The following is a 21,386-nucleotide window of genomic DNA, read 5'->3' on the forward strand; positions in this document are numbered from 1 at the left end:
TTTGGAATTCATACTTCATACAGCCTTGGATATTTCAGCAATAATCTTTAAACACCATACCTCTGCTCGCATATATTTGTAGGAAGCAGAATAGAATTATGAAGAATACAGGATTTAGAACCTAAAGACCGGCTCCAGATCATTTCTATGTAATGTGTCTCACAGACTCCTTCCACAAAACAGACTGCAGTAACAAAATTGAAAATGATGTGTAATATTATCTTTGTATTAATAAGTATCTTTAGTCTGACCCTATGTATTTATTGTAAGTGTTTCACAGTAAAATATGGGCTAAAAGGTTCCATAACCATCCATCGCTGTGTAAGTTGGTTTTCATGTTGTTATCTCCAGAAGCAGGATACATATAAAATTTCATATAATAGATATGGACTGATAAGTATCTTTTTCTTGCTTAATATAGAAAGGAATGGTTATAAATAAGTGACTAAGTCTGCAGTGTGAAGGTCACATCGTATAGAGAATGATGCAAAGCTCTCCGTGTTCCTTGAAGCCCAGAAGATCGACATGAAGGTGACATAAACTATGAAACCAGGATTAAGGGGAGGCAGCCCCACACATGACACATCTCACTTAACTGGAGTTTCTCCTCCCTGTTCAGACACACAGGCCAGCTGTTGAAGCCATGTATGAATGTCCGTCTCTGGCTTTCCAAAGGAGACTCTTTCCCTTCCCATGCAGTAGCTAGCCTCCAGCATGACATTCCCAAAAGAACATGAGCCATCATGAAGAAGAGGAAGAGTCTCAGCCATTTTTCTCTTGTATGTATCCTGGGCTATGTCTCCACAACCTAGGGAGACAGTTCATAAGTGTCACAATGAGTTCCATAAAAGCCATTTGGAAGCAAAGTTTGCTAAGCAAGCTGCTAATAAGTGATGACCCTTCCTCCCGTCTTTGAGACCTGGAGCACCTTTTAGTCATGTGATGTGGACTGTTCCTGAGAGTATCTAGTTCAAGTGTAATTGTCCATAATGTATTTCCACAATCCCCATGTTACCACTTCCAGTAAGCTAGAGTATTGGGGACATCTCTCTCAGTAGTTTTTCCAAGAGTGTTCTGCCCTCTGGCCTAGGTCCATGATGCTCTACTCTCATCCTGCTAACATTCTCACTAGACTGGACACAGAAGAGGTAATGGAAGTGGGGGCTTGTTCAAAATCCAAGAGTCATAGTATCCAATCCTCTCTTTCCTCTGGAGCTTGGATCACCACGTACCCCACGCTGATATCTACCTCAAGGGACAGTTTCAAAGTTCCCTTAGAGATCCTCTCACCTCCAAGGCCTCCCGGAGCTACCCAGTATCCTCCTTTGCACAACTTTCCTTGAAGAAAACCATTGCCTTTCCAAGTATTCCAGAAAGGAAGACAGTAGAAAGCAAAAGCTAGCAGGAAGCTCATAAAAGAACACTGAGCTGCTGTTACATATGAAGCACTCCAGTAACTTCTAACATTTCATCAAATCTCTGACATATCCGCAGTGTCTAAATCACTCCATTCTACAGATGACAGAACCAAGACTCACAGTGGTGTTGGGGGCAGTGACCAGTAAAAGCAGGTCTAACAAACTTCAGAGTTCCTGTTTTGAAAGGTATCCTTGCCAGCCCTCTCCCACGGCAAAGACCTGAAAGGGTGCCTGAGCAACCAGCAACACTAGCCAGCTCCCTAGGGCTGAGAATTACAGCCCAGAGCCCAGACGGTGTGTGTCTGGGAGACTTACACTCTCCCTGGAAAAAGACGCAGTACCTAGGCTCCATGCTGGCCATTGCACTACAAACAGTAGAACATGTGTTCAAGCCACTTGGAAACCCCCAAACATTCCTTGCAGAATGCTCTCCTGTTAAGAGCCCCATTCAGTTCTAACTGTCTCTCAGAATTTAAAATTGTTGATATATATATATTCTTTTTATCCTCTACTGGAAATAAACTTAGTTCCTGATGGGAATGAAAGAGAGAATTTAAAAATGTTAAGTACTTTAAAATGCTCTATTTATTATGCCATGGATTGTATTTGGTTTCTGAGATTCTTCTGTCGTCGTTATGTGATTGTGGAGAGGGTTGAGTCCTTTTTACATATTTTTTTCTTCTATTCTCCAAGGAGCTTGTAGTACTTTAAAACTGTGTTACATAATAGACAGTATAATCACCGTAAATTAAATGTGTCTCTGCCAAGTTCTGCTTTATGTTAATTCCATTGTATAGTGGCAGCTGTTTGTAGAAAAGAAACTATAGATTGGCAAGGGAATGTGGGTTTCCAGATTGGACAAGGATCTGCAGCCACAGGTACCATGCTCCATCTGGTCTAGCACCCTGTAGTGAGCTGGAGTTTTACAAGGGAACAGAGGCAAAGAATGAGATAGTGCACCCTGGTGTGGCCTAGCAAGACCAACTTTGACTCCCAGCACAATGGCAAAGACAGATTTCCTAGAGACCACCAGTAATTAGAGTCAGGGAAAGACTTGGTCTAGACAAGTTCAGAATAATGACTCCCAAAGCAAAGTGGTTACCAAGCGTATGACACTATTATTATCTGCTGCCACAGAGCCTGAGCCAGTATGCAAAAAGGGCTGTGGATTTGCTTAGAGAATTGGAAAAAAAAAAAAAAAAACTTGTAATGGCAGACAGCCATTCTCTGTTAAATGGCCTTGTAAATTGAAGAATACTTCGCCCTTTCGTGAGGGAGAAGTTGGCAGGACAAACAAGTGGTACTACAGACCCAACTCCAGAAGAGAAATCAGCTGGAGTGGACAAGTAGCCAGAAAGATGCCCAGGGGAATCTCTTTACGGTGGATACAGAAGACCAACGATTACTAATATGGAGAGAATGTTTCAGAAGGCACGAAGCAGGCTTATTTTTTGAACATCCATTATTTATCAGCCACTATGTGATAAAAATTGTATTAAACCTCACTTCTTTCACATTATTATTATGATATCAAATTACTAATCTAAAACTAAGATTTTTATTCCATAGAGAGAGAAACTGGATAGAGCAGTGATTAATTTGACAAAGGCAAATTAATAATACATAGCAATTCACCACAACTAAACTGTGACCAAAGATTCCATGTAACCCCAAATGCAAAGTCAAGTGAGGCTGAAGAAGGAACAAAAGAATCTCGTCTCTGCAAACAGGAGAATAGTGTGGTGGTTCTAGCCCCTGTCATGGCGTGAGGGCAGTATGCTAGAGAAATGGGATGGTCCACTTAGCAGAAAGTAAGAGACAGAAGGACAGAGTTCCATACAGATTGTACACATCAGTCATGTTGGCCTGGCATGCTAAGACATCCTGCTTACATCAAATGTTTATTGATTAGAGTTATGGTAGCTGGGAAGTCCCAGCCCATGATATCAGCCTACTAAGTTGATGGCGTGGTCTCTCTTCCTGGCTGCTTTCTCATGTGATAGAGAAAAAGAGATAACTCCACACACACACACACACACATACATACACACATGTATATACACATACATTTTTCAAATCCTTGGAGAGGAAATCCCTTTGAATGGTTTTAAATTTTCAGAGGGGTATAAATTGCATGTTGAGCATATCTAGCCCCACTGTAATCCCCTCCCTGTTTCCTTACCCTCCCCTGGCCCACCTTTGTTCCAGTAGATAGTCTCACTTCAACTTTCAAGTCATATATGCATACATGGTTTTATGTAACCATATCAAACTCTGTCAACCACAATAAGAGAAAATGTATGATATTTGTCTTTCTGAGATTGTCTTGATTCACTTATTCCAATTATCTCTAGTTGCATCTATTTTTCTGTAAATGGCATACTTTTTTCCTTTATAACTACTGGGAAAAAAAAAAAAAATCTTCCACTGCCACTGAGCACATATACATTTTTCTTATCTATTTCTCTGCTATGGACACTTAGGCTATTTCCATAACTCAGCTATTGTGAACAATGCTGCAATAAACATTGTATACAAATATCTCTATGATAAGTTGTGACATCCCTTCTTATAAGGATAGCAATCCTGTGGACCTCACTTAATTTCCATTGCGTCTATGCAGCCTATATCTCCAAGTAGTCACTCTGAAGACTGGAACTGTAATGGAGGATTTAACAAGGCCAGGATTGGGGAAGACATATAAACATTTCATCCACAGCAGTGTAATTTTATCCTTATTTTTTAAAATATAGTTGTCTTTGTAAGATAAACAACAAGATGTTTTTGGACAGTTTCTCTTTGCATACCACAATCCTGTGAGTATATTTTAGTGGTTGCTCAAAGAACTAAGTTGAAAATCATTTTAGCCAATTTGCCTCTCAGGTCCCTGGCACTTAGCAAAGGCCATGGGCACAATGGTTGCATTTAGATCCATCTGTTTAGCCTTACCAGTTGGCTCAAAGCATTCTTGCATGGTAACTGGAGGCGACAGGCAGAGGAAGATCCCTGGAATGGGTCAACACCCCTATTGCATCCTAGGCCTTTCCGGCTTCTACTAGTGGCCCTTGAATTTGGGGATGACCTTTCCTTTCTTCTCTGTCTTTTGATGCTGAGGCCTCATGGGTATCAGGGCAGCTGCCTAAACACAGAATTAGACCAGCAACAGGCTGCAGAGCCATTGATATGCAAGGAAGAGCTTTGACTGCCTTTGTATCAGAGCTTCACAAAAGCAATTCTCTGTGTTGATATAAAAAGGTGTCGGTGGTGGTATAAGTACTGTATTACCAGCAGAGATTTATCTTCCTCGGAGCCCAGCCTCACCTACCAAGGGAATAAACAGCTCTCTGCTTATCTGTTTCACAGAGCACAATATTTGTCAGGTCATTTCTGTCTCCAAAAGGACATTTTCTTTGCCTTTTGCAGTTGGTCTCCAGCAACGTCTGAATATAAACAACTCATCCCAATAATGATGATTGGGTTGATAATGGGCGATGCCCCTGCCCACACTCCTTCCTTGCTTGGCTTCCGGGGAGGCTGAACAATAAGGACAAAGATAGTCCAGAGGGCTTTTAAATTGGAAGCAAGTGGGAACATTGAACTTCAAAGAAATTAATGTTGAGAGAGGGGCAAGGAAAATCTCTTTGCTCTAAAGAGTTGGGAAGAGATTGGCTAGCTTGGATATGCAATTACTACAACTAACTCTATTCCTGACATCATTTATGAGCTACTAGGCTGCTAGGGAGGAGGGTGAGGCCACATGCCTATTTGTCACTTTGAGGATCTCCTTGGATGGTGACAATGTGAACAAATGTCTCTTCTAATGGCCACGGTACCTGCTTCCCAGTCAGCTCATCCTAACTTTAAATGTCAAACATGGAATTGTAGAAATCTTGGCTTCACTCCTTCTGTGACTAAGACAGGTGGCTTGTCCTCTCTAAGCCCCAAGGGTTCTTTCCTGATACAGTGAAGATGCTACAAATGGCACTTCTATGCAGGTGTCATGAGATGTGAGGACTACAAAGCAGGCACATGAACAGTTGTACATGGAAGCTGGTGTGTGCTCACAAAGTGTGTCTACACACTGATGCTTGAAATCCAGACAGGCGACAAGCCACAGTACAGGTGCTTGGCAAAGACTATCAAGGGATGGTACTATGTGTTAAAAGATCAAAAATTGGAAGTATAATTGTGTGACTGGAGATAAAGATGGAGAGAAGAGATAGGCAAGAACATATGTGGAATGGTAATAATAGGGATGTTTATAGGTGATAATAGGTAATAATAAATGGGAAGCTGGGAGGGTTGTCTGTTTAAGGGGATGGTATTGATAGACAGCCCTCTTGGTTGACTGTCTAGTAGTCACCCATTGACTGGCCTCATCTGCTTTGGACCTGCTACGCGTGAGCACGCTGCAACCGAAGGATATGGCAGAAAAAACTAGCTAATATCCCAAGCTAGGGAGCAAAAGAGTAGGAAGGGGCCAACCTCCCACAGTTTATTTTCAGGGCATGGTCTCAGTTACCTAATGACCATCCACAAGGCTCTACCTCTCATAGGTTTGATCCCTTCCCAACAGGGATACCCTGGGAACCAAGTTTCAAAAAAAATATGTCTTGTGGGGGTTTGGCAGGGAACCTGAAGGTCCTGCTTTAATTTATTTTGACTAGAGAGTAGATGACATAATGGGAGATGTTCTAGAGATAGGGAATCTAACCTGGGGACCAGTCTTCTGCGTGTTTTGTGATGTCCCTGTCGGAAGATGGTTGTAAACTTAGCATTAGTATTCACAAGGTCACTTCCACTATGAGCATCAGCAGCTAGTTCCTAATGATTAGGGCAAGAGGGACATGATACACTGGGGTATAAGCTGACAGCTGGCATATGTGAATTGAGTAAATACCGTAAATAGAAAACCAACTAGAAAAACAAAAATCTCTAAGGGAAAGGTGTCCTCATGTCCCAAGTTGGGACTGGAGCAATGGCCCAGTGGGTAACTACACTTGATGTGCAAACAGTATTACAAGAGTTTGGATCCCACTGCCTACCTTAAAATCCAGGTGTGGCTATATGCAGGCCATGACCACAGCATGTTGGGGAAACAGGATTACTGGCACTTGCTGGCCACCAGCCAAGCTCCAGGAAAAATGAGAGGCCCTGTCTTAAAGGAATAAGGAAGACTCAGAGAGCAGAACACCAATGTCTTCCTCTAGCTTCCTTGAGTGTGTTCCTAGGTGCAGGTCCAAACACATGAGCACATACACTGCATTCACATATGTACATAACCAAAAGGTCACGTTTTAAGCTATATCCTAGAAAGTCAGCGGCTAAGTCACAGATGGGGGAAAGTCTTTCAAACTACCATGCCGGTTATTCCTGCTCTATAGTGTTTATTATTATTACCCTTTATTCCCTGGTTCCATCTGCCATAGAAAAATCAATACAAGGGCAACATCTGACATATCCTCAACTGCCAATAGCTTGTTCTCAAAGGAAAGAAAAGAGGAGAAAGGAAATCCTGTACTTTGTTGTCTGTCTGCCCAAAAGGCAAGAGGAGCCTGGCACTGCACCTTCCTGCACTCCCATATGTCTGCCCAGTCCCATATATTTTACATGCCTGCACAATGCATTTTATGAGGCATATAAAAGCCAGATGGGAATTATCTCCTTCCCTTGTATGAGCTGTCTCTTTTTGGGGGTAGAGATAACGGAGAACTATTTCATTTTGCTGCTTGCTACTGGATGCTCTGCTATAAATTGAGAAAAGCAGCTCTTTTTTGAAAAATGCTTTCTTTGACCCCATTGTCACTGAGAAACCGCAGTGAGAGAAATACCATGCTCTGTGGGATCTCTGTTCAGAGCAGAGTAAGTGTGGGGAGCAGCTCCCCTCCCCTCTCTCTCTTGCTCTATTCTCTTCTCCTCCTCTACATTTGCACAAAGAAGGATGCTTGGCAGGGGTGGGGTGGGGGTGCAGGGAGGAGAGGCTACTGTATGAAGTGGATTAGGAAGAGTTCAGGGAACAGAGTCCTGGGATTCCACCCCACCTCACCCCATACACACAGACAGAGGTACAGACTTCCATGGGAATTCATTCACTCCATCCTATGCTGCATCCAGGAACGCTCCATGCACTATCAAATATGCACCACCAATATTTCATTATCAGGTCCTATGCAGCCCAGTGCACGCCTGGGTGAACCTAGAAATTAAACTGTACTTTCACCTCTAAAGAATGTTGTCCCTGCAAGTACTGAAGGAGAGAGATTGCCAGGCTACTGGGCTATCAAGTGATGAGAGGAGAGGGCAGAAGTACTCTGCTGGCCTTGATGGATGGGTCTGTCTGCAGACCACCTTCCTGGAGCCAAGCAGGCTCCTCTACAGGTCCATGCACGCCTGTGGTACTAATGGTTAAAGTGTAACTGTGGTGCCTCACTGGTGCTTGGAATTTTTATCCTCACATGCATTTCTTTGAGAGGAGGTGTCCCCCTCTGCTAAAATCCAAATACCTGATTTTAGCCTCTACTTACCTAGCTGATTATTCCCGTAAGTCAATGCAGACAGAGATATCAAAAGCTTCCTTTCTATAGGGATTTTCTGAAACCAGTCAAGAACTCTGCACATGTGAAGGTTGGATGGATGAATGCTGATGACGAACTATTGCAAAGGAACTAAAGTTGAGACAGAAAACATTGCACTGACATCATGGTTTGGTGGGAATGGACTTACCCACTGGTCACTGCCTTTGTGACTGCCACCACATTGAGATAAAAATAGAAGGGAGGGAACCCCTCTGCATGAGGCAGTGAGAGTCAGGAGGACAAAGGAAGGACAATGGGACAGGCATGACAATTCTCAAAATCCAAAGCTGGTCATAGAACTCCTGTGTTCAAAATCTTTCAGTGTTTTCTCATACGTACAGTTCAATCAAAAGCTCTCCATGATCTGGATCTGGTAACTCCCTGATGCCATTGTCCACTGTTATCTGCCTCCCCGCCCCCACTACTCTCCAGCCAAACTGATTTCTGATATTATTAGGGCCTTCTATGAAAGAGTCCATCCCAGGGATATAGCAAAGACATGTACCTCTCTCAGGGAAAATACAGGAATGCCAACCTTATCATCTACAAAGGCTTCTGGACATGAGGAATGCATAACACCAAGTAGCAGAACTGTCATGAGTACAATCAGGTTAGGGTGATAATATGAGATAACTTAGCAATCCCAACATAGCATCAGGATGAGACACTTCTAGAGTTCTCCATCTCATGCCCAACATTAATGTAGAATCCCAAGGGACACAAACACAGAGAGAAAATGAGGGGGGGGGGGTCTGTTCTCAACTTTTTTGTTGTTAAGAGTATTCAAGAGAAAAACAAAATATAATGTGAGCAGATAATGAATTACATAGGTATCTAGAATGAGCAGAGTTAGTTTTGCCTGGGGAATCAGGAAGGAGCTAATGGGAGACTGATAGCTTGGAGATAGTATATTAATATGAACAGAAAAAAAGATGTCTATATTTTTTATGAAATCATGCATTTTGTTTGAACTTTCTCCATTTCTGTGATGGGGAGAATGCTGTGCTCACAAGGCTTTGTCCATTTTATTTTATGTAAGGTATCTGGTTCTCAATCCATACCTAGGGAAGAACCTCTCATACACGGGAACCATACACATGGTCAGCTCTGGTTCCAAGCTTGTAGCTGAAAACAATAAACCTCCTGTCTCTGTGGTTGGGTAATAGCAACCACAAAAGGCTCAGTGATGTCCTGACGTCTTGAGATTGAGAAAAATGATACAATGATTGGTTCTAAGATGGTTCTGAGGCAGGGTCCTGAGGTTGTTGTGAGTCAAGCCCACCAGATACCACCACAGGGATGTTCTCAAAGCTGAAAGGAAAAGTATTATTGCCAGCCAGCAGCTGCACAGGGAACTTGCCCAAATCATGCAGTATGCAGTCCCAAATCCTTACAGCTCTTTATCTTTTACGCACAAAAAGCACCTCTGGATTGTCACACTTCAGTTAGCAAGAAGCAGAACTACAGAAGCCAAAAATCAAAGTTAGTACTTTTAGGGACTTTCCTAGAAGTGTGGACTAGGTCTTTGTTCTCATTTTGGCAGGTATTAGGGCCTATGTATTGGATTTTAAGCAGAATTGTGCCTCCAACACAGCATTAGCCATGCTAAGGGCTGGGGGTTGTTACCTTCCCCAAAGACCCTGTGGATATGAGTCAAATTGTGGACTCATCTTGAAGCAGGGGTTTATACAGTCCCCTCAGAATTAACAATTTGACAGAATTTACTCTCTGTTTTACATAGTTAAGTAGACAGTTGAGCAAGCAGGGTCCTTTAGTGAGTGCTAGGAGCAAAAAGATCAATGGCCCAGCAATAGACTTAAGCAGAGTAGTCAACCAGGGAGAGCAAGAGAACAAGAGCTGATACCAGCTGTCAGATCCTTGACATCTCTTTTCTCTTTCCTTAACATTATTTCTGACCATAGCTAAACTTCCTCTAAGTACCCCTGACTGGTTAGCATAGAAGGAACAAGTTTCTCCAGTGCCATACGGAGACATCCTTGTTTCGTGAAGAGGAGACCCAGTTCTCTGCCATTCTGAAGATCAACCTCCTCAAAGGAGTCTATCTGGGTTTCTAGACAGGAAATCAAATTTTCCAGATGGTCGGGTCTATGCCCTCTGAGCGCTGACTTTCTGAAAGTTTTTGTCCACCACAATTAGGGCTGGAGTTTCACCTGCTGCAGAACCCACTATGTCTGCCCCCACCAACAAGAGAATTAGAATGGGGATGGCTGTCCACACATGGGGAAGACCAGAATATAGATTTCAGTGGGCCCTGCCCTCTTCCCCATTATAGATAAACACCTGTGGTATGTTGAAGATGCAAAGGAGTGGGGTCTCCTCCAGTGCAAACAGTTTCAGAAGATGCACCCTTGGTTAAACCATTAATGTAAGCAAGCCAGCTAGTCTCTGGGGCTTGGAAGTATACTCAGACACCATTCCCAGGGTTAATCTGCCATGTGTGGCTACAGGAATCTGCATGGGGAGACTATTTAGGGGGAATCTTGGTAACATTAAGCAGGCATTCTTTCCTCAGAGGTCCCCCAGGATGAGCTTATGTTGGTCCCATTTTCAGTTGTAAAGATTGGAAGTAGAGCTTATTTGATTAATTTCAATCCCAACATAGTATGGGAGTGTGAGGTTCAGGAATAGCTAGCAGTCTTTATCTATCTCTCAATGAGAATGGACAAGGAACTCTTTATAGCATCCCAAACACCAAGGGGCTGGCTTCTACTGCTTCCTGGATCTTTAACCCCATGGTTTTTTAAAGGAATTCCTGGAGAAATTGGAGTTTGGGGGCTTGCTGCCTTAGGGGGCTCAAATTCTAGGGATACTAAGATGGGCCTATTTGGGCCAATGGGCTGGATAATCCTGAAAGGATGGGGGAGTTGGATAGTAAATTTGTTCCCTGGGTCTCAATTGTTTACATAAAACCTGACTTTCCAGGTTCTACCAATTTCCCACTCATGATCTTCAGTTTCCTATCAGGCCCTCACCTTTATAGATATGGAATCAAATGGCCTGACACCACGGGCAGGTTGTGATGGTTTCCTTTCTAGCTATAAAGGAGTCAGTGTGGCCCTAGAAGGACTCGGTTTTACAACCCCACTGAGCACAGTGGTATTTTCCCAGCTCTTGGCAGTTTGGAAATGGGGCATGGGCAGGGCAGGCTTAGTATCAAATAGATTAGAGACCCCTTTCTCCAATAGTGGGCCCATAGCCCCAGGAGAACACTGCTCTGTGGCCTCTTCTTCCAGTTGCATTTGGGTGTAATATTTTATAGAAAGTCACCTGGGAGGTGGATTGGATCTCAGTGGATAATATAGCTGTAAGCTTCCTGGTTTCAGTCTTTCTTAACTCCCACAGCCAGGGTCCTGGCTTATGGGGGTTGTGGGCCTTGTCCACTGGGAGACAAAGTAGGTAAAATAGGACAATAGTCTCCAGGCTTATGTCAGTCTTATCTTAAGTAGGTCCGAGGCCCTGGTGATGAAACATCTATTATTGTCTTCCATAGCCTCCTTCAGTGGATCTATGGGGTGACACCAGTGACCTTCATTGCTGGAGTGGTGGTAGGGACCACAGGGTCTGGGCCTTTCCATGTGAGATCCAGGCTCTTGGTTGGCATCCTCTTTACCCACCCAAGGTTGCCAGGCTGGAAGCTGTGGGCAAGCTCAGACTTGGGCAAGGGTATAGCCTCATGAATCATCTGAAGAATCTGGGCTTATTGCAGGGCCTATGAAGACTTGAGTATGGAATGGTTAGCAATTTCTGCCTTATTAACATCTCTGAGCTTAGGGAGGAGGGAGGATGCCTACCAAACATAATTTTAAATGGTGAGACATTCCTGTTTGGGGTGCATCTGACCCTTAGGAGGGCAAAAGTAGGAGGTTGGTCCAATTTTCAGGCATTTCAAGGACATTTTAGTAAAGTTCCCTTCAGGATTTTATTCATCCTTTCTATTTTCCTAAGTTTTGTGGCATATAGGCACAAAATATAGTTCCCAATCAAAATTTAGTATCCTTGTCAGATTTGGGGAAACTTTGGCCATGCACACTAGGCCATTATCAGACCCCAGGGAGAGAGGCAGGCAAAACCTAGGAATCAACCCTTGAAGGAGTTTCTTGGTGACCACTGATGCTGTCTCCATTCATGTAGGCTAGGCTTCTACTCATTCAGAGAATGTCTATGAAAACAAACAAATACTTATGCCCAATAGTGATAGGTTGGATGCTCTCCAGGGGTGCTTCCTCAGGCACAGATCCTTCTGGGGCTTTTCTTCCTCCTTTGGGGTTCACTTTTGTACAAGTGGTACATCTGAACACTATGTCTTTCACAAGATTGTCTAGTTGAGGTATACAATATCTGGGCCAGAGTAACTCAGCAGTTTTGGGTGCCCTCAGATAGGTGGCCTGGTAGAGTTTGGTGACCATTTGTCTTCTGATAGCAGCAAGGAGTACAGGTCTCCCGGTCAAGTCTGCTGCCCTGTTTCCTTGTGTCTCCAGAGAATCCCCTTTTTGGTGCCCTTTGCAATGGGTACTTCTTTTGGTAACCATATGGCCTCTAGTAGGGCCAGAATTTCTTCTTTGTTTTAGATTTTCTTTCTAGGCTAGGTGATGAGTGCCCTTACTTGACAGAGGGCCCCATGGACATGGGCCATGGTAAATGCACACCATGTATACAGTGATAGCTTTGCCCTTCCCCCAGTGAAGTGCCTACATTAATTCTCAAGTCCTGCAGCTAAGGGACTGGGTCCACACTGTCCTATCCAAGGTGACAACTGTCACTGACATATCTGACTCCATTCTGAACAAAACTACTCACATCTGTGTACAGTACCTCTTCTACTTCTCACAGCAGGACATCTGATAGGTCAGATCTGATGGATTGGATCACTTCAGTCACTCCCAGACAATCACAGAGTGGCTCTATTGGTTTGTCATCTGGCTGTATGATGGCTGGGTTGATAGCTAAAGTTTTACAGTCAGATACAGGCCTGTTCCAGGAGAAGTCATTGATAGTCTTATTTGGGTGTTGGATATCCCCCTCTCTGGGGTGCCTCTACCCAGTGAGAGGTGGTTAGAAATAGTTCCTGGCCCAAGGTCAGTTTGTCAGCTTCTTTTACCAGCATGTCTGTAGTGGTGAATGCCCACAAACAAGCCATCCAACCTGCAGAATCAAGCCTTTTGGATAGGTAGGCCACTGGCCTCCTCCAGGGTCTCAGTGCTTGTACAAGGATCCCTTTGGCAATCCTTGGGCCTCATTCATGTACAAATAGTAGGACTTAGAGACATCCAAGAGGGTTATGGCCAGAGTAGAGATGAGATCTTTCTTCAAGTCCTCTAAAGTTCCTTGTTAGGAATCAGTCCATTGTAGCAGCAGGGTGTCATCAGTTGTAGTATACAATGACTTGGCTGCCTCCATGAACCTAGGTGTCCACAATACCTAACTGGTCCCAGAAATTCCTGTACTTGTTCCTTTGCTTTAGGTGCAGAGATCCATAGGATTGCCAAGATTTGGCTTTGGGACATTTGTTTGTCTTCTTCCAAGTTACACCCCAAGTAGGTGACACAGGATGCACAAAGTTGGATCTTGTTGGCTGAGACTTGGTACCATAGGGCTGCCTTTAGTGTCTCTAACAGGACTTCAGTGGCCTTCTTACACTCCTCCTTTGTTTCCAAGGCTTTAAAGAGTTCATTCACATACTGTAGCAGGGTACTCTCAGGATACCTCTGTCAAAAAGTCAAAAGGTAAGCACTTAAGGTCTTGTCAAAGAGTTTGGGAGAGCCTTTGAATACTTGTGGCAACCTAAGTGGCCCTTAAATTCTCCCTCGGGATCAGTACATTCAAAGGCAAAACTAAGTTGGTTTATAGGTGCCAATGGGAGGCAAAATAAGGCATCTTTTAAGTCCAGAACTGAATATACTTATTTCTCTGGTGGCAGGAAACTCAGGAAGTTGTAGGAGTTATGAACTATAGGAAGAATGATTTCTACACTTGTGTTGACCTTTCTGAGATCCTGCACTGGTCAGTGGTCCCGAGTGCCAGGATTTAGAACCAGGAGTAGGGAAGTATTCCAATGGGACTGGCAGGAGATGAGGATCTGGCTTCCCATAACCTGTTAATGTGTTTAGCAATCCCTTGCATGGCTTCCCAGCTCGTAGGGTACTGTTTGACCTGTACTGGAGTAGCAGTACTCTGTAATTAAATGACAATGGACACTCAGTGGGTGACCAATCCTGGTGGATTATCCTCAGCCCCGACTCCAGGGTATTTCCGTTGAAATTCTATAGGTGTCTTGAACCTTGAATATCATTTTTTGGTACTTGATTTGGTTGGAGGGGTATTTCTTCATCATGAGTCAGGTCACAAGAATATGGGCTGGAGGCTGATTAGGACATAGGGCAGTGGCTTCCTCAAAAGATATGGGGCCCTATAGATGCCAGATACATGCTTGGGCAGGGTTCAGATACCCAAGTGGAGGTGTGGAGTCAGGGAATGTGGGGGCAGTGACACAATCTGAAGGTGAATCAGGATGGCTGCCCATATGTTTATTGAAAAAAGGATAAACGTTTATACTCTATAGTTGCACATAGAATTAAATGGGAAAAAGGAAGCATGTGAGCTAGAGTGTGGCTTGAGATCAGGTTTTGAGGAAGCTAGCATTGACCTTGACAGGTTAATTGGCACCAGTCATATGTTAATGGAAAGGCCACAAATTCCTCTTGCCAGAGATAAGAATGTCTCCCTTTTTAGCAAGCCAGAACTTTGCTTCAAGCTCCTGAGGGAATGGGGACTTTTGTTCAAATGTCTGACTTTGGGAAAAGGACTTTCTGGGGAGATCAGACACTCCATTATAGAATATTGCAGTTTCTTGTATGGCTTAATTTATCCAAATAGCTTTAAAGTGTGCAAAGATGAGATTGACAAGTATTACTATGAACCTGAGTAGACCTTAGGAATTTATAAATCTTGATTATCAAAGATACCTTATTTATTCAAGTGTGTTTTACTTATCTAAACTTTCTAGCAGCTTGGTATTAACTTGTATGGGAGTAGACAGAGTTATTGAGCTACATAGTGGTAAAGATTTTTTTCCAAAGAATTATTTTGTTTAAAGAGGTTGCCATTTTTCACATTTTCATCCTTCACCAAAGCTCACACAAAATTTCCCAAAGTGAAAGGCATAAGGGAAAAGGTCTTATTAATAAAAAACCCAGAGCTAGGTATTGGGGTAAATTCTGAAAGATCAGAGAGACAGAACAAGCCATAGCCAACCTCACCTGGCCGACTCCTCAGCTGATCCTGTTTCCTCAGACTGAAAGCTTCTGAGTTCTTACCTGAAAGGGTCTTAGCTGAACTGCCACTTAGTTCCTGTCTCCTCATGCCTTATATACTGTTCCTCACCCAGCCATGTCACTTCCTGGGGTTAAAGGCATATGAGTTTTTCAAGCAAAGGCATGAGATTTCAAATACTGGCATTAAAGGCGAGTACCACCACTACCTGACTCTATTCCCAGTATGGCCTTGAACTCACAGAGATCCATGAAGATCTCTGCCTCCCAAGTGATAGGATTAAAGGTATGTGCCACTTCTGTCTGGCCTCTATTTCTAATCTAGTGGCTGGCTCTGTTCTTTGATCCTCAGATAAGTTTATTAGGGTATACAATATATTGGAGTACACAATACAACACTACAAGGGAGTTTAACACATGGAGAATCTTTAAAAATGAAGGTGAAAAGGTGCTGGAGAACTGTGATCTGCAATGTCAAAATACTGGAACTTTGTCAAGCAGCAATGGTCCTCGTGAGGTCCATACCACATAAGTTTAATAATAAATCTCTTCCAATGAGAGAATAAGGAAAGTCTGGTGTGACTAGGAAGCAGTTAGTCTTAGTACCTTGTCCCAAGTCCACTGTCTAAGAAGTCAACCAGGGAATAAAAGCAGTCTATCCAGTCTATAGCTCCTTGGACAGCTGTCCATTGAGAATTCACTGGTCCCAGGATCTCTGTCAGGTCTGAGTGGGCCGATCTCAGCTGGGCAAATTCCAAACTCTGCATCTCCATGCCTTATGTTAAAACACTCTTTAGATCTCCAACTCCATTCAGTTCTGTTGACTGCAGCACACTTCTTTCTCTTGGGCTAGTTCCACTCCCTGTTAGCAACTCTCTTTGGCAGGTATCTCACAGCTCTAGCATCTCCAGTATCTTGGGGTCTCCAAGGAAATCCAGGTTTTACCTTCACAGCTTCACAAAATGTGCTCTCGAGGCCTCCATTCAGGGACACCCCTGACACATGCCTGGCCTCAGCAGATTTCCTTATATTTGGAAGCAAATTCCATAACCTATTTCTTCTATCCTTACCTCTAAAGCCAGAACATGTGGCCAAAGCTGCCATGTCTACTGCTTGCTGGGGCTTGAACATGGCCCTCACATTCAATTACATCTTCACCAGCTTTCTGTTTTTGATTGTTACCTTTACTGCATAAGCTTGGCTGTCCTTGAACTCACTCTGTAGACCAGGCTAGCCTCAAACTCAGAGATCCACCAGCCACTTCCTTCCAAGTGTTGGGATTAAAGTAAAGTTGTGCATCACCATACCCGGCTCTAAGCTTTTCTTTAATTCCTTTTCACAAATTGGAAACTTAGCTGGGTGGGATCTTGTCCTGAGGTTATCACTCCCTTTATTCAATTTCTTAGTCCATTTATCTCCCTGAACATAGGATTTAGCTCTATTCCACTTCCTCATGCCCCTTTTCTCAATCTGTACATTTTGTATTTTTATTTGCTCAACTTGCTCCTTTTCATTATAAATCTTCATCAGAATTAACACTAATAAACACACAACAGAGTCTATACTAGGCTGTTTTTAATATTTCCTCTGCCAAAGAAATTAATTCAAACCTTTTCACTTTAGCCTTAGGCAGATTCTTTGGACAAGAGCAAAAAGCAGCCACTTTCTTCACCAAAATATCACAAGAATGCTCTCTAGGTGACGCACTAAAATTCTTCTCCTCTGAATCCTCTTGACCCTCCCACCCCCTCACCCTTGTTTGAATAACTCAGCGCCACTGTCTTCTATGCTCCTACTAGTATGGCCAATTAAGCAGCACTTGAAGCATTCCACTGCTTTCCTAATCTAAACTTCCAAAGTCCCTATTCCTTCAAATAAAAAGATGGTCAGCTCTATCATAGCATTACCCTAGTCCCTGGTACCAACTTCTGTCTTGGTTAGGGTTTCTATTACTATGAAGAGACACTATGACCATGACAACCCTTCTAAAGGAAAAACATTTAATTGAGGTGGCTCCCTTACAGTTCAGAGGTTCAATCCATTATCATCATGACAGGGAACATGGTGGTGTGCAAGAAGACATGGTACTGGCTACATCTTGATAAGAAGGCAACAGGAAATGGACTGTAACAAGGGGAGTAGCTTGAGCATAGGAGAACTCAAAGCCCATCCCCACAGTGACACACTTCTTCCAAAAAGGTCACACCTACTCCAATAAGGCCACACCTCCTAAATGTGCCACTCTCTTTACAGGGCATTTTCTTTCAAACCACCACATCTTTCTTCCCCAACTTGCTTTTTGGTCATGGAGATTTATTGCAGCAATAGAAACCCTAACTGTGACATACCCCCTACTTTTAATGTTACTCTGGACTCCAGGAGGCTGAGTGAAATGGAGCCCTGGACCCATCAGTCATTACCCAAATAAAGAATGAGGCATCCTTCTTCCCTCTTCCAATTTTGACATTCATTCTTCCAATGTCCTTTTTGCTTACAACAAGCATATTGGCTCTTTGTCTCAGGTGTTCTCCCTCTAGGTCTTCCTGAGTACTTTCACTACTGTTTGAGTTAATCTTTTGCTTTCCTTTTCTGCTACATAGTCACAGATATTGTAAACTCTTTAAGATATCTCTAATAACTAGGATCTATTCATACCTCAAACTCTTCTAACTTCTGAAGTTTCTTTCTAATATCTGGGACTAGATATTGCTGCATAAGAAAAGCAATATTGGTTGCTCACTGATTATTGGCATGTCTGGGTCTGTGGGAGTCAACAACTGGTAGGCCTCACACAGGCTCTCCAGGAACACAGTGGGAAATTTGGGGGGTTCTTGTATAACCTCACTTACCTTAGATCTGTGGGTTTCCTGGCAGCTGTCTTTAATCCTCCTAAAAGGGCATGATGAAATAGTAAAATTGTCCATATCCTCCTTACCTTTGTTAGTTTGGGGATCCAAACTGTCAGGTCAGGCAGAGGGGAAAATTGTCTCCATTGGAGCTGCACTGTCCACTATCAATCCACCACCCAGCCAGAAGGCAGCTTTCCTGCATTCAAGCTTGATCCTTTTCCACTCCTCAGCCATGAAGAAGGAGGCCAGGAACTGTTGGCAATCTTCCCAGGTCATCTGGTAGATGTAAAAGACTGTCTTGGGGAAACTAATGAGAGCCTGAGGATTTTCAGAGAATGGTGGGTTCCAAGATTTCCAGTTATACAGATCATTGGTTGAAAAGCAGACATAAACCATAAAAGGGTAAAGGGGAACCTTCAGGTACTGTGTGCACTAGAAGCAGCTCTCTTAGAGGGAGGATGGGTTTTGCCTCTGCCCCAGGGAAATTTCTTCTGAAGCCCCCACAGCCAGAGCCACTCCACAGGTGTGGAGGGGAGAGGGGGCCTGAGATAGAAGAGACTACCTCTTCCCCACTGAGCATGGCCAGAGGGAACTATTTTCCTCTCCCTGGCTGTGGCCAGGAGCCACATTATGGCATACAGAAGGGGAAAGTCAAGTTCCTGGGTAACCTGGTCAAACCAAGAAGGTTCAGGTACCCAACAGGAGGGCATGGGTCTTAAGCCAGGAGCATAGGTCTTGCACCACAGCAAGTCACTGGTCAATATGGGGAAACTGGTTGAAGTGTCTGGGGTCTCTAACGACATTTCAAAAACCCTGAACCATCTTGGGGTCCAGAGATTCTTCACTGGCCATCTGACTCCAAAGATGGGCCAATCAATTTCATAGAAGGTCTGAAATTTTCCCAAAATAAACATTATATCCTTTCTTTTTCATAAAATTCTCCAAGAAAAATTTCTTGAATGCATTTCAACAGTGCCTTGGGAATGCACACATTTTGTATTTGTTTCCTCAACCAACTGCCAGAAACATACAGAGATACACACAAACAGGCAAGCAGCAAAGGCAACCAGGGGTGGGCATCACACAGACTTAAACCATAGGTACAGTGATGTCTCACATGGATCATAAACACTGGTAATAGGGCCATGCCCCATCTTTCACTAGTGTCCAATTCAGAGGGCACTATACACAGCCTTCTCTCTGGAGGTGATAGATTGAGATCACTTTCTATAATTTCTCATTTTAGGGTAGAAGCATTGGGAACCTCATGGAATGTAGGGCTAGAGGTGATAGAAGTTCATGGGGCCCTGGAATGTCTCGGGGAGCACACTCCCTAGAAACTGTCCATTTTCCACACTATTGCCCCAGAGGGGATTCAAGATCCCAATGTTCTAGAGTTTCAATCTCTGGAGATTTCGCTGGGGTCTCCAGAATATTGTGAGGTAAGCTCACCAGGGACAATCACACAGATACTTTTAAAGCAAAAAAGGAAAGTCTTCATTACTTTTTGGTAGTTGCATGGGGAACTTGTGCAAATCATGCAGCCCCAGGCCATACATCTCTTTGTCTTGTATGCACAAAACAATATATCCTGATTGGCACATTTCAGTCAGCAAGAAACAGAACTATATAGAGGTTAGCACATTTAGCATATTTAGGGACATTTTCCCCAGGGACTTTCCTGGAACTATGACTATGGTCATTGTTCTCAGTTTGGCAGGTGTTGGGGCCTATGTTCAGGGCTTTAAGGTCATATGGTGTCTTTAGCATGATGTTAGTCATGCTAAGATCTGGGGGCCTGATACAAGGTCACCTCTCTTCTCCTCATTGATCAGAAAGCAGAATTTTCCATTTTTTTTTCTACATGGATCATGATTGTTTGATAGGTGATTGATAGCACTCAAACTTGGAGACATTTCTCATCCCTGTTCACCAAAGCCTTTCAGGTACAAGTAAATAAGGATAGGGAAGGGTTAATCCTTTCCTTTGGGTGTGTTGATGCAAGAATTTAGTAGGCTAATATGAAAAGCTGAAACCTCTCAAGGGTTGTCTATATGTATGATGTTTACCCTTCCTTTTAGAAATAAACACTTTTATATCAAGTTGTCTTAAGAAAGGAAGGAATGCAGTTCATCATAAGTTTCCATCTGATCAAGTTTTATAATGAGATTTTGGTCATGGAGTTTGTATTTCTATGTATGTTAATATACAAATACAGAGTTACACAATAAATATTGGAATAAAGATGACAGATTATAGATACATAAAGATAGACAGATGATAGATGATAGATAGATAGATAGATAGGTAGATAGATAGATAGATAGATAGATAGATAGATAGATAGGAGATAGATGATAGCTAGATATTAGATAGAAGTGAAAGGAAGATGAATTATTTCTAGTCATATTTATTCATTTTGCATCCCAATGCACTTAATAGAAGCCAGTCTTTGCTTTCTGAGCAATTATACATTCAGACACAAACTACTGCAGTGGATGCCAGAAGGATATTGCATCCCACCTGAATGCAGATAAGTCTGTAGTCCTCAGAGGACAGCCAGACACTGCTGAATCCTTGGGTGCAGCGCTTTGGGCCAACGATCTGAGTTTGTTGAGTTTCTCAGAGGCCATGGCTGCTGAAGGCTAAAATATCATTAAACAGTCCCTGCCAATAGTTTTAAAAGGCAGGATTCTTTGGCCCCCAGCCCAGGGGGATGCTGTGATTCTACATGTTTATTGACATAAGCCAGGTACCTGTGCCGAAACCTACCCTAACTTTCTCAGATCTCCTAGCCAGTCTCCACAAGCTGGAAGCGAAACAGCTCAGTTTCAAGGCAAAAAGCTGCACCCAGTGATGAAAACCCAGGGCTTCCTCAAAGCAGGCTGGTATGTGGCTTTCCTCCAGCCCCTGAAGAAGAGGGAAAGAAGAAGTGACAAATTCTGAGCCAGCTTAAGAATCTGGCCAGTGGCTAGCAAACTAGCAAAGAGAACAACATGTTTTAGAGGAAGAGGGATTTATTCATGGACACCTGTCAGGGGCTGTCATTCCTCTGGCTGAAGTATAGTCTGCATTTTACCATGACATAAATCAGTTCCTCCTGCACTTAATAACTCTTCTTTATGGGTTTCTTCCCACTCATAAATAAACCTCATTCCATATGGATATTCTGCAAAAAGCCTCCTTGATTTGCAGCACTGTTCATTGGTAGAAGTGCATGCCAGTCCCATATTACAATGGGGCTTTACTACAGTC

At 43.2% G+C, this 21,386-nt stretch overlaps 1 long non-coding RNA gene across 1 annotated transcript; it reads right to left on the reverse strand.

Moving 5' to 3' along the window:
• Window positions 1-11,914: 11,914 nt before the first annotated feature.
• LOC131919908 (uncharacterized) lies at window positions 11,915-21,035 on the reverse strand. Its single transcript, XR_009381460.1, has 3 exons — window positions 20,904-21,035; window positions 18,218-18,407; window positions 11,915-13,719 (listed from the first exon to the last, which is right to left on the reverse strand). It is a non-coding gene; the product is annotated as an uncharacterized LOC131919908 (long non-coding RNA).
• Window positions 21,036-21,386: the final 351 nt, after the last annotated feature.

The sequence above is a fragment of the Peromyscus eremicus genome, chromosome 9, assembly GCF_949786415.1.
Source record: "Peromyscus eremicus chromosome 9, PerEre_H2_v1, whole genome shotgun sequence".
Taxonomy (NCBI): Eukaryota; Metazoa; Chordata; class Mammalia; order Rodentia; family Cricetidae; genus Peromyscus; species Peromyscus eremicus.